The sequence below is a fragment of the Pongo abelii genome, chromosome 1 (assembly GCF_028885655.2).
Source record: "Pongo abelii isolate AG06213 chromosome 1, NHGRI_mPonAbe1-v2.0_pri, whole genome shotgun sequence".
In the NCBI taxonomy this organism is placed as follows: domain Eukaryota; kingdom Metazoa; phylum Chordata; class Mammalia; order Primates; family Hominidae; genus Pongo; species Pongo abelii.
The window spans coordinates 219,630,824-219,643,309 of NC_071985.2; the positions used below are offsets into that span (position 1 = coordinate 219,630,824).

Sequence of the window (12,486 nt, forward strand, 5' to 3'; positions counted from 1 at the left end):
GGACATGGACATATCTTTCTGGGGGCCACCATTGACCCCCAAGCCCCATTGCCACACATTTTTGCTAGGTCAGAAAAGACATTTTTGATAGTCATGATCAGGACAGGGGCAGGGGGAGGATGGTGCTTCTGACATCCAGTGGGTAGAGGCCAGAGAAGCTGCCAAACATCCCACAGAGCAGAGGATGCCCCTCCACAAGAGAGGATTATCCAGCCCCAAATGTCAATAGTGCTGAGATGGAGAAGACCTGCCTTCCAGTTTTGGCACCTGCTGTTCCCTCTTCCTGGGAGACTAGTCTCACATACCTGCGGATGATCCGATCTTGCTACTGAGGCCTCACCACAGCCACTCCATTACCCTATCCACTCGCTACTGCAATCTGTGTTTCATTTCCCTCAGAGCCGCATCTCAATGGGAAGCCTTTATTGATTCACTTACTTGTTTGCTGTGTCTCCCTCTCTCCCCTCCCCAGTGCTGCCCCCGACAGGAGACTGACCACAAGCTCGTGTGAAAGCTGGATTTTGTCTCTTTCCGAACCACATTTCCATGCCAAGAGCAGAGCAGGTGCTCTGTGCACACTTTCTGAATGGAAGAATGAATGAATGAACAAGTGAGTATCCCGCAAGAGGTCGGGCCTCAGAGGCACCGTCCACACCAAACATTGCCAGCACCCTTGAGGGGACTGATGGGACTTCAGGAACTGAGAAAGGCCATCAGTGAATAAACCAAGATGTCCTTTTCCAGAGAGCTTAAGCAATAAATAAGAAAAGATCTTTCCTTCTTCTTCTCTGTGAGTTTAAATCAAAATGTGGGTTTCACCATTGTCTATTCTGTGCCGAGGATGGTGATAACTGATGTGATATTAACAATGAAGCTGAATGCAAGATCCCTGACTTTAACAAGCCTGGATTATGGTTAAGATGAGACTGAACCCAGATAAAACAGTGTCTGATTAGGTGCCAGGTTGCATGAGGCTAGAGAGAGCCACTGGCTAGGCAGGGACGGGTGGCGTGGTGAAGCCGTCATCACAGGGGCTAGCTTCGGCAGCACATATTAAAATGAGAATGGTACACAGAAGACTAGCACAGCCCCTGTGTAAGAATGTCACACCAATTCGTGAAGCCTCCCATGTTTTGTTCAGTCTTCAGAAGGTCATTTTACCTTAGTGAACCTGCTCCAAGGAAACAGTGTGAGGCATAGCAAAACAGGTGGCATCAAATGTTGAAATTGTGATTTTGCACTACAAAAATATTCACATAAGGTGATTTGTGTTATAAGAAAGGAACAGAGTTACATGTGAAGTGCATCTTGGAAATGGGGGGAAAGTCATAGAAAGGTAGACCCTTGCCTGGGTCGGAATGAATGGGGAGGGCTCCTCTGAGGGGCCAGCCACACACTGGTCATCACTGAGAGATGAAGGGAGAAGCCTGGGCCACTTGGGAGCTGGTGAACAAAAGGCCCCAAAATAGGGTGCCAGCATGGATGGGTTTAGGTTGGATTCTATCACTTTCTGTCCTTGACCACTGAGACCAGGGGTGTGTATTTGACCCATAGATAACACAGGCCCACCGGGGGCTTTCAGTAAGGGAGGGCACCTCAGAAGTCATTTGGGAAGATTGATCTCAGAGAAATAGAATAGCCAGGAAGAAGGAGAACTTGAAGGGAGGCCGCATTCCCATTTGCGGGTGATTGCGGCCATCCAGGCATGAAATGGTTGACTGTATTGGAATTGCCTATTTATTTCATAAGGAGAAGCAGAAACCTTCACCTTTCCATCCTTGCCTCTCCTGTTGCCTCTCCTCTTCTCTGTATTTGGAATTTTCGCTTAAAAATTCATTTGACTACACACCTGCTCTGGGTGATTCTCTTCTCTGCAACAAAGCACTCATTTCCAATGAGGAAAACTGGAGTCACAGAGATGCTAGGAGGGAATGGTCCTGCAGAAGATGCAGCAGAAGGTACATACACATCAAAAAGGCTGACAGCTGTTGGAGACAACCATCTCCCTGAAGCCTCAACATCCACATTGCTTGACTTGGTTAAAATCTGTGACCTCGACACAGCATGAATGCAGCTTAAAAAAAAAGTCGTGCCTCTGTGTGTTTCATTTTGTGTACTCAAAACCAGGTAGAATGCAGAAAAGTGGAGCTTCGGCCTCTGCAGGAAAATGGCAACGAAAACACAACCATGGAATTGTCCCAGCAGGAAGAGACTCTGGCTGCCCAAGTAATGACATCAAGATATTGGTGGAAATTTCAGACAACAGCTGGTTTGATCTATTATTTACATTCCCACGTAATTTTTACATCTTTTCTGGATTTTAAAATTATCTCTGCCAACTACCCATTCCTCTGCTTTGCTATCAAATGTCACCTTGCTTATCAAGTTACTCCTTACAAAGTAGGGAAAACAAGTATGTCACAGAGCAGTAGCCACAAACAAAAAACAAACAATAGCAAAAACCAAGGTAGGTGTTTTAATCTAGTAGAACATAATACAGGTACATTTTTGTCCAAAAACAAGGACAACATCATGCCTTAGATCTTAAGGCATGATGTTGTAGAAATCTACAGCAAATGGAAGGAATGTATTTACAGATAAGCCTTCAGAAGAACAATCTGTTTCAATGCTCACAGCCTAAAAGCAATAGACTACATGGGTGATGAAAATGATCTGGTAGGTGCAATTAGCTACTTCATAACCAGGAGGCAATTGCTTCTACTGTGGCTTAATAATAACAGAATATTCTCCTACTGTAACAGAATAGAGAACATCAGCTCATCAACTATGTGAGCTGGGTCAGGTGAACAACTATCTCATTGAATCTCAGTTTCCCTAGTGATCACATGGGAGTGGAATCTCAGAGGATTGTGATGGGAATGAAATGGGATGACTCACATAGGAACTCTCTGTCAAAAAGCAGTGTGCTCATTCAAGGAGGCACTTCTGGATAAAAGAGATCCAAAAGTGGCTCCAGGCAGAAGAGGTTATTGATTCCTTGGCCACAGGAGTGAAGTTCAAAGAAGAACTGGGTTTTATTGAATTACTCAAGTTTTGCTCAAACACTTCACAGTTATCTCTGATGCCTCACTTTCTGCTGCACATCTAAAATCATTACAAATTCTTTTATTTCTTCTTTAAAACATATTCAGAATCTGACCACCTCTTACCCCTGCCACTGCTGGCACCCAGCTTTCATCATCTCTCACCTGGGTCTCCCTGTGCCAGCACTTCCCATCTACACCCATTGACAGTTGGCTCTTTCACAGCCACTGCCAGATAGTGTCTCTCCTTTGCTCAGAATCCTGCAGGGGCCAGTCTTTTCTGAGATCTGGAATTACTTCTCTAGCCTCGTCTACTGTGTTCTACACATTCTGTTCCAACCCCGCTGGCTTCCCTGTTGCTCCTTGAGCACATCAGGCACCTTCTGCCTCTGGGCCTTGCACTGGCTATTTCCTGCATCTGGAATGTTCTTTCCTCAGATATTCCTGTAAATAACTCCCTTGCCTCTTCCAAGTCATCTTCTCAAAGAGGCTCATTCTCACCTCCCTATTGAAAACTGGAACTCTCTACCCTGATCTCCCTTAGCTTGTGTGTTAGTTCTTTTTCACAGAACTTATCACCTTCTAACATTACTTGCTATTTTTATTCTTTATTTTCTATCTTTTCACACACATACATAAGCATTTGAGTGCTCACATCATGAGGGAGTGATCTTTGGGCATCTTATTCATAGATGTATTCCATAGTGGACCCATAGTAGGTCCTCAATAAATATTCTTGACTTTTAAAAAGTGTTTATTAGGCATAGTGATTAAAAGCTTGGATTCGTGATCCAGATTGCTTGCATTTGAATCTGGGCTCTTCCAATTCCTAACTGTATAATTGTGGATACTTTACATAATTTCTCTGTGCCTGATTTTCCTTCTGTAAAATGAACCCCCCCACCCCGACCCTATTGAAGTAATTCTTGTGGAATTATTGCTCCTTGCACTTCAGGTTGGTATATGGTAAACCAGAATACGGGGCTTCATTCACCATAGTGATGAGTTAGTTGACCAACAGAAGAGGTTTCTAAGGAAAGGTTTGCATACCACACCTTTCCCTGGTTAACCATTTTCTAAATGTCTGCTAATAAAACTATACTCATATATGACAAGCTATATCAATTAAAATTCCTTGATGAAGCAACATGGGTGAGCTAACTCAAATATCCATGGTACGCACAGCTTGACTTGTGGGTTTCTCCCTCTCCTTCTCTTGCCTCCGCTTCCCCTGGGTTGGGCAATATCCTCAGTCAGCTCTTGCCTCATGGTGCCAAGATGGCTGCCACAGCTCCAGACTAGACATCATCATAGGCTGTGGACTAGTAGAAGAGCACAGAGCTCTTTTGCCAGACTGCCCATCTGGGTCTCTTGCTCTGTTCTCTTTGGCTCCTATGCCCATCCTTGACTCAATCACTATAGTAAAAAAATACGATGCTCTGATTAGCTAAAACGTACATCAAATGCTCCCTAAGTCAAAGGTGAAGTCCCTCCCAGGACATATAGACAGGGGGTAGGAGAAAGCAAGGTCAGACACAGTTAGCAGCAGAAGGATGCATGGGTACCAGAAGCCAGAGATAGCACATATCCACTGTCCTGAGAACACTGCCAATACCCTCCAAAGATTATCTTCCCTCCCTACCTCCTTTAGGTTTCACAATCCACTGAAGCATCCTTCTATAAGAATTCAAAGTCAGTTATATTTGGACCAGGTGCCTCTGGGCCCAGTGAAGGAAGATGGGAGTCTACCATCTACTGATGTTAAACTTAACTTTGAGGTAAGATGAAACCCAAACCCTTGTAATAAAACTATATATGTGATATGGTTTGGATCTGTGTCCCCACCCAAATCTCATGTTCAATTGTAGTCCCCAGTGTTGGAGGTGGGGCCTGGTGGGAGGTGATTTGATCGTGGGGGTGGTTTCTCATGAATGGTTTAGCACCATCCCCTTGGTGCTGTTCTCATGATAGTGAATGAGTTCTCACAAGACCTGGTTGTTTAAAAGAGTGCACGGCACCTCCCCCATCTCTCTCTTGCTCCTTCTCTGCCCATGTGAGATGCCGTTCCTCTTTGCCTTCTTCTATGATTATAAGTTTCCTGAGGCCTCCCCAGAAGCCAAGCAGATGCCAGCATCATGCTTCCTGTACAGCCTGCAGAACCATGAGCCAATTAAACCTCTTTTCTATGTAAATTACCCAGTGTCAGGTATTTTTTTTATAGCAATGCAAGAACGGATTAATACAATATACACAGGAAAACCACATGTCCTTATGATCTGTCTCCTGTACTTCGTAGTCTAGCAGAGTGTGAACAAGGTAGTTACCCCATCTGTGCCTCAGTTTCCTCATATCTGAAATGGGCATCCTACTTTTTCACACCAAATAGGGCTGCTGTGAAGATTAAATTGGATCATACACATAAAGCCCTTAGAACAGTGCCTGGCACATGGCAAAGACCTGCTAAATGTTAACAATTATTATTGTCCCTGTTATTATTAGCAAGGGACCAGTAAACCAACTTAGTACAGTACTAAGCCTTGTGACACGAGACAGATGTGCACAGTGTTATTTGGCCTGAGAGTCCTTTATAACTTCGCAAGAGGAATGTTTTCCTTGAGTGTCAGCTACTGAGACATTTATAGACAGACTTTTCAGCATGTCCCACACTGGGTTGGACTCTCCCTAGCTAAAGAGTTAATCCATCTAATCAGTAAATTCCTCTAGCCCTTGTCTGTTACTAGCTAATAAAAAGATGGCTGAGTTTATGGTGGTCTAAGATGAGCCAAGTGGAAGATGGGAAAAGATTCATCCCTGAGGGCAAATGGGCTGGAGACACTAGAGGAGTTCTAACATTTGCTCCAATTGTGGTAACCCTGAAGACAAAAAGATGGCACAGACACACCTGAGCAGCTGCAAACCCTTGCTGCCCCTTAGCATCCAACAGTGAACCGTCTGAGCAGGAAAAATAATTGCCCTAACACAATTGACTTAAGTCTCTTATCTGCCCAGAGCTTCTGGGCTGAGCTTATGAGTCCTGATAAAAGTCTAGGGATGGGAAGGAAATGCTCTCTGCCTCTCCAGTAAAGAAAAATCTGCCTGCTCCCCTACAGACCCATGGGCTTCCTGGTCTTCTCATCATGAAAACCCACAGATAACATGCAGGAAAGACGATTTTTTTAAAAAGGGGTTAGAGCTGAATGTTTTTCATTGGTGACTCATCTTACCTAGTGTTTGTCTCTGAAAAAGATTCAGAATCCTGGCTTTAGCAAATGGTTTTTTTTGTTTGTTTGTTTGTTTTTTTTGACAATGACAGGCTTTCTAAGGCTACCCAGCCAGGGCTACCTCTCTGGATATCCTGGCAAATCTGGAACCAACTGTTTTCCTGACAACCTGGTGAGAGAAGCCAGGAAAAAAATCTGTCGCATTCTTTTAAAACCCTTGGCAGTTTTGAGTCAAATTACAGCTCAGATGTTTGGTCAGCAGACAACCCAATTCCAGTAAGACATTCCCAGCTCTATCCCTAATTAGTGTTACAATCCACCATGATCCAATTGGTCCTTCTGGCACCCAGTCTTCCCATCTGTAAAACAGGAAGATTCAACCAGATGAATTCTGAGATCTCCGTGGTGAACAGCCTCGTGATGTTCTGTTTCAAAGAAAGGGTTTGTATCTGTGGTCAGCATGTAAGGCAAAAATTACCCCATTACATGGTTTCCATTGCCTATACAGTGCCCTGGCCTTGGGTTTTGTTTTTTCAGGAATGTACATTAAATTTTATACACTCCAAAATTTGAGACTCACTGAGCAAGACAAAGAAAGAAGTAAAAGAGATGGATGCAGGCCTTCGAACTATCTTATCTTGAAAATAACTATCAAATCCCTGATGATGAAAAGGGGATGGGGGAAGAATGAATAACATGTTCCTGCTTGATGGTAGGGTTTGATCTATTTTGTTTTAAAAACCCTCTGGAGCCTTGGCCCCTACTGATAGATTTGTTTCTCTCTAAAAGGATTAAATAACATTTTATGTGTGAATAAAGTATTTAGCACAGAATCCAGAACCTGGTAGGTAGGAATACATGTTGAATTTGAATCTAAATCTTACCTTTTCACCATTCTTTGAGACACTGCAAAGGAGAATGTGGTCACCTGTGAGCTGTCCTCCAAAGCTGGGTTTTCCCATAGTGACCCCACCATACAGCTGCCCTATGCAACGCCCAGGTCTCAAGCCCCTGGACCCTGGGATTAGGTTCTAGGGGCAGCAGAAGAGTGAGCAGTGCAACTGCAGCTGAGCTCACATGTGGGAAACCTTTCTGTAAATAGCAAAGGGTGCTCATCAATGATGAATCATTAACACCATCCACCTGACCAATGAAATCAGACTGGGCCTTCTCATTTGGGTAGTTCATGAGCTAACATTTCAGTCCTCACCATGAGCCAGGCAGTGGTCAGTGATTTACCTGCAACAAGAACCCCTTACAGTGTGAGGCACACACCATCATCATCACCAGTCTTACTTGCCAGGGGAGGATATAGAAGATCAGAGAGGCTAAGTGACGTGGCCAGGTTCACCTCATCTCTAACTGGCAGATCTGGGATTCAGATCTGGGTTATGCCTATCTTTAGAAGGGGCCCATCTTTCCTCTTACCTCCCCACCCCCTGATTTCAGACCTGCTGACCCAACCCCCAGTGTGATGGTATTTGGAGGTGGGGCCTTTGGGAGGTGTATTAGTCCATTTTCATGCTGCTGATAAAGACATACTTGAGACCAGGAAAAAAAAGAGGTTTTAATGAACTTACACTTCAGTGTAGCTGGGTAGGCCTCACAATCATGGTGGAAGGTGAAAGGCACGTCTCACATAGCAGCAGTCAAGAGAAGAAGCTTGCACAGGGAAATTCCCCTTTCTAAAAATCATCAGTTCCCATGAGACTTATTCACTATCACAAGAAGAGCACAGGAAAGACCTGCCCCCATGATTCAATTACCTCCCACCGGATCCTTCCCACAATACATGAGAATTCAAGATCAGATTTGGATGGGGACACAGCCAAACCATATCATTCCACCTTGGCCCCTCCCAAATCTCATGTCCTCACATATCAAAACCAATCATGCCTTCCCAACAGTTCCCCAATGTCTTAACTCATTTCAAGCATTAACTAAAAAATCCACAGTCCGAAGTCTCATCCCAGACAAGGCAAGTCTCTTGCACCTATGAGTCCGTAAAATCAAAAGCAAGTTAGTTACTTCCTAGAGACAATCCAAGCATTGGGTAAATACAGCCATTACAAATGGGAGAAAATGGCCAGAACAAAGGGGCTACAGGCTCCATGCAAGTCCAAAATCCAGCAGGGCAGTCAAATCTGAAAATTCCAAAATGATCTCCTTTGACTCCATGTATCATATCCAGGTTACACTGATGAAAGAGGTAGGTTCTTATGGTCTTGGGCAGCTACATCCCTGTTGCTTTGCAGGGTACAGCCTCCCTCCTGGCTGCTTTCACAGGCTGGCATTGAGTGTCTGCAGCTTCTCCAGGCACATGGTGGGAGCTGTCGGTGGATCTACCATTCTGGGGTCTGGAGGACAGTGGCCCTCTTCTCACAGCTCCACTAGGCAGTGTCCCAGTAGGGACTCCATGTGGGGGCTCTGACCCCACATTTCCCTTCTGCACTGCCCTAGCAGAGGCTCTCCATGAAAACCCTGCCCCTGCAGCAAACTTCTGCCTGGACATCCAGGTGTTTCCATACATCCTCTGAAATCTAGGCAGAGGTTCCCAAACCTCAACTCTTGACTTCTGTGCACTGGCAGGCTCAACATCACATGGAAGCTGCCATGACTTGAGGCTTGCACCCTCTGAAGCCAAGACCCAAGCTCTACATTGGCCCCTGTCAGCCACGGCTGGAGCAGCTGGGATGGAGAATGCCAGATCTCTAGGCTGCACACAGCATGGGGACCCTGGGCCTGTCCCACAAAACCACTTTTTTCTCCTAGGCCTCTGGGCCTGTGATGGGAGAGACTGCCGTGAAGACCTCTGACATGCCCTGGAGACAATTTCCCCATTGTCTCAGGGATTAACAATTGGTTCCTTGTCACTTATGAAAATTTCTTCAGTCAGCTTGGATTTCTCCTCAGAAAATGGGATTTCCTTTTCTATTGCATTGTCAGGATGCAAATTTTTCGAACTTTTATGCTCTGCTTCCCTTATAAAACTGAATGGCTTTAACAGCACTCAAGTCACATCTTGAATACTTTGCTGCTTAGAAATTTATTCTGCCGGATACCCTAAGTCATTTCTCTCAAGTTCAAAGTTCCACAAATCTCTAGGGCAAGGGCAAAATGCTGCCAGGCTCTTTGCTAAAACATAACAAGAGTCACCTTTGCTCCAGTTCCCAACAAGGTCCTTATTTCCATCTGAGACCACCTCAGCCTGGACTTTATTGTCCGTATCGCTATCAGCATTTTGGGCAAAGCCATTCAACAAGTCTTTGGGAAGTTCCAAATTTTCCACATTTTCCTGTCTTCTTCTGAGCCCTCCAAATTGTTCCAACCACTGCCTGTTACTCAATTCCAAAGTTGCTTCCGCATTTTCGGGTATTTTTTCAGTGGCATTCCACTCCATTGGTACCAATTTACTATATTAATCTGTTTTCATGCTGCTGATAAAGACATGCTCAAGACTGGGAAGTAAAAGAGGTTTTAATGGACTTACAGTTCCACATGGCTGAGGAGGCCTCACAATCATGGTGGAAGGTAAAATGCACATCTCACATAGCAGCAAAGAGAAGAAGCTTGTGCAGGGAAAGTTCCCTTTTTAAAACCATTAGATCTCATAAGACTTATTCACTATCATGAGAACAGCATAGGAAAGACCTGCCCCCATGATTCAATTACCTCCCACTGGGTCCCTCCCACAACAGGTGGGAATTCAAGATGAGATTTGGGTGGGGGCATAGCCAAACCATATCAGGAGGTAATTAGGGTTAGATGAGGTCACAAGGGTAAGTTCTTCATGATGTGATTCGTGGCTGTATAAGAAGTGAGAGACATTGTTGTATCTCTGCCATGTGAGGACACAGTGAGAAGGTAGCTGTCTGCAAGTCAGGAAGAGAGCCCTCACCAGGAAGTGAATCTGCAGCTACCTTGCTCTTGGACTTCCAGCCTCCAGCACGGTGGAAGATCAATGTTTGCTCTTTAACCCACTCAGTCTGTGGGACTTTGTTATGGCAGCCTGAGCTGACTAAGGCAGACACCAACAGAGCCAGCACAGGAGCAGTGGCTAAGAGTGTGGGGTTTGTACACAATAGACCTGGGTCAGAGACTTAGCACCTCCAAACACTAAGCAAGTGAACCGATTTACCCTCTCTGGGAAAATGTACCCTTTGTGGTTGTAGTTGTGTCATTTATAAATGGGAATGGTAACAGCACCTGCCTTATGGAATCATTGTGGGGATGGAGTTAGAGGGTTCAGCATTTCTAGTATGCAGCAAGCTTGCAATGAATATTAGATTAGAAAATATACTGACACTGTGTCTAGAATGACACTGTGTCATCACTTTTACAGATCAAGGTATTGAAAGTTTCCATCTAATCAGTTTTCCAACCTGATATGTGAAAAGAGAAATCTATCAAACCATTATCATTGTTAATGGTGAATGGGGGAATGCAGAAGGAAGGGAGGAAGAAGGAAGGGCTTTTCGAATACAGAGTGATACGTGGGGCAGTCGGCCTGGATATGGAAGATATGGGGGGCATCGAGGGTGGGGTGGGCAAAGAGAAGACACAATCTGGATGCCTGGAATAGGGGGCTCAAGAGAGTTCCAGGCTGGAGAGCAGAGTGTGGCTTCAAACACCTAAACCACTTCCTTCCTGATTCTGCAAATCGCCAGAGCCACATCCTGCCTCCCCAGGGATCCCCAGGGTTAAAAGAGAGCCATGGGGAGCATCAAAGTCCTGCCTCAAAAGTGCGCTGATCCCCCCAATGCCGGCCCCCCAAGCAGCAGCTGAAACATGACATATTCGGTCACCCACATGCACTTGTCTGTGTAGCCTGAAAATAATGGGGCCGTCTAGCTGCTGTGGCCCTGAAGAACCAGGCACTGAATCGGTCCAGGGATGCTTCTCATGCAGCTCTGCCACCGCCATGGCTGGCCTGGGGCTCAGCGTTTCTAAAAGGCTGACTGCACCTCTTAAAAGCTGCACTGCAAGGCCTTGGAGGACTCATTGAGCTGTGAGAGAAGAGTGCCCTCCCCTGGACGTTTGCTGCCAGTTTGTGGCCTCCACCAAAACCAACACTGAGCTTTTCCCTTCCTACCCGAACAAGGGGGCAGACTCCGGGCAAACGCCCCTTAATTTCAGACGGCCACACACAGGTCACTGGCCAGTAGACGCCCCACTGGCGTCTTTCTTCTATTGTTGTTCAAGAGTTTCCACCACGCAAAGCCCTTGGCATAAATAATGTCATTGAGTCTTCATGCAAATCCTCATAGAACAGGACAAGAAACTGAGTTCAGGAAGGCTCAATGGTTTTCCAAGGTCATGGAGCTTGGACAGAGCTCAGACACCCCAGCACCGTGGCCAGGAAGGAGCTTATACTCTGCAGTCAGAACACTTGGGTGCTTGTCCAGCTCTTTCATTTCTTAGCTGTGCAATTTGGGGAAAGTGACTCAAGACCTCTCTAAGTGTCAGTTTCCTTTTCTGTAAAACAGGATAATCAACTCAAACATGGAAATTCTCGGAAAAATACCAAGCACGTGGGAAGGACGTAATAAATGACGTCTCCAGTCACCTTCCCTCTCTGTCAGACCTCAGGGCTTGGGCTAATTGTGCGCCTGCATTTTTTTGGGGAAAGTGCTTTATTTGTCACTACCTGTGTTAAGACAGAATTTGGAAAACTCAGCTGAGAATGTGGTGTGACACTGGCTCTTACCGCCCAGTCATCCTTTCGCCGCACATCAGAAAGTTGGCAGGGTATTTGCCACTGAACATCTCTGTTCTCTGCCAGCCCCAACTCCCTAAAAGACAGGGATTGTATGGCTTTTATGCCAGAGAAAGAATCAAGAAATGAGTGACTTTACTGCTGTCACCTGACTTGCCCAGCCTTGAAAGTGCATGGGGATCCCCAGGGCTGAGGAAGGGGTGAGCAGGAAGGAAGGAGCACCTCCTAGAGACAAATGTACACTGTAGAAATAAACAAGAAGACTTTGGAGGGTGCACATTGAAAAAGTGAAGAAACTCCTCATCTCTAATGAGCAGGGGAATGATGTGTCACTTTAGACACTTGGGCAAAGTCTTTGCCCATCAAAGCCAGGGATGCAGTTAGTGACAGGCAAGACTGCCTTTCTTCCGCACAGCACTTTGAACTCTGCTGGGGTGAACAGTTATCTAGAGCTTTCTATGTGCCAGGCACAGGGCTGGAGGCTGGGATGCAGTAAAGAGTGTGG

General features: G+C 45.5%; 1 protein-coding gene and 1 non-coding gene across 2 annotated transcripts in view; one reads left to right on the top strand and one right to left on the bottom strand.

Annotated features, from left to right (window-relative positions):
* KAZN (kazrin, periplakin interacting protein) overlaps positions 1-12,486 on the bottom strand; it is a 1,222,068-nt gene that overhangs the window by 991,087 nt on the left and 218,495 nt on the right. The window lies entirely within an intron of this gene.
* On the top strand, positions 1,034-1,136 carry LOC112131026 (U6 spliceosomal RNA). The gene has a single exon (XR_002913185.2). It is a non-coding gene; the product is annotated as a U6 spliceosomal RNA (small nuclear RNA).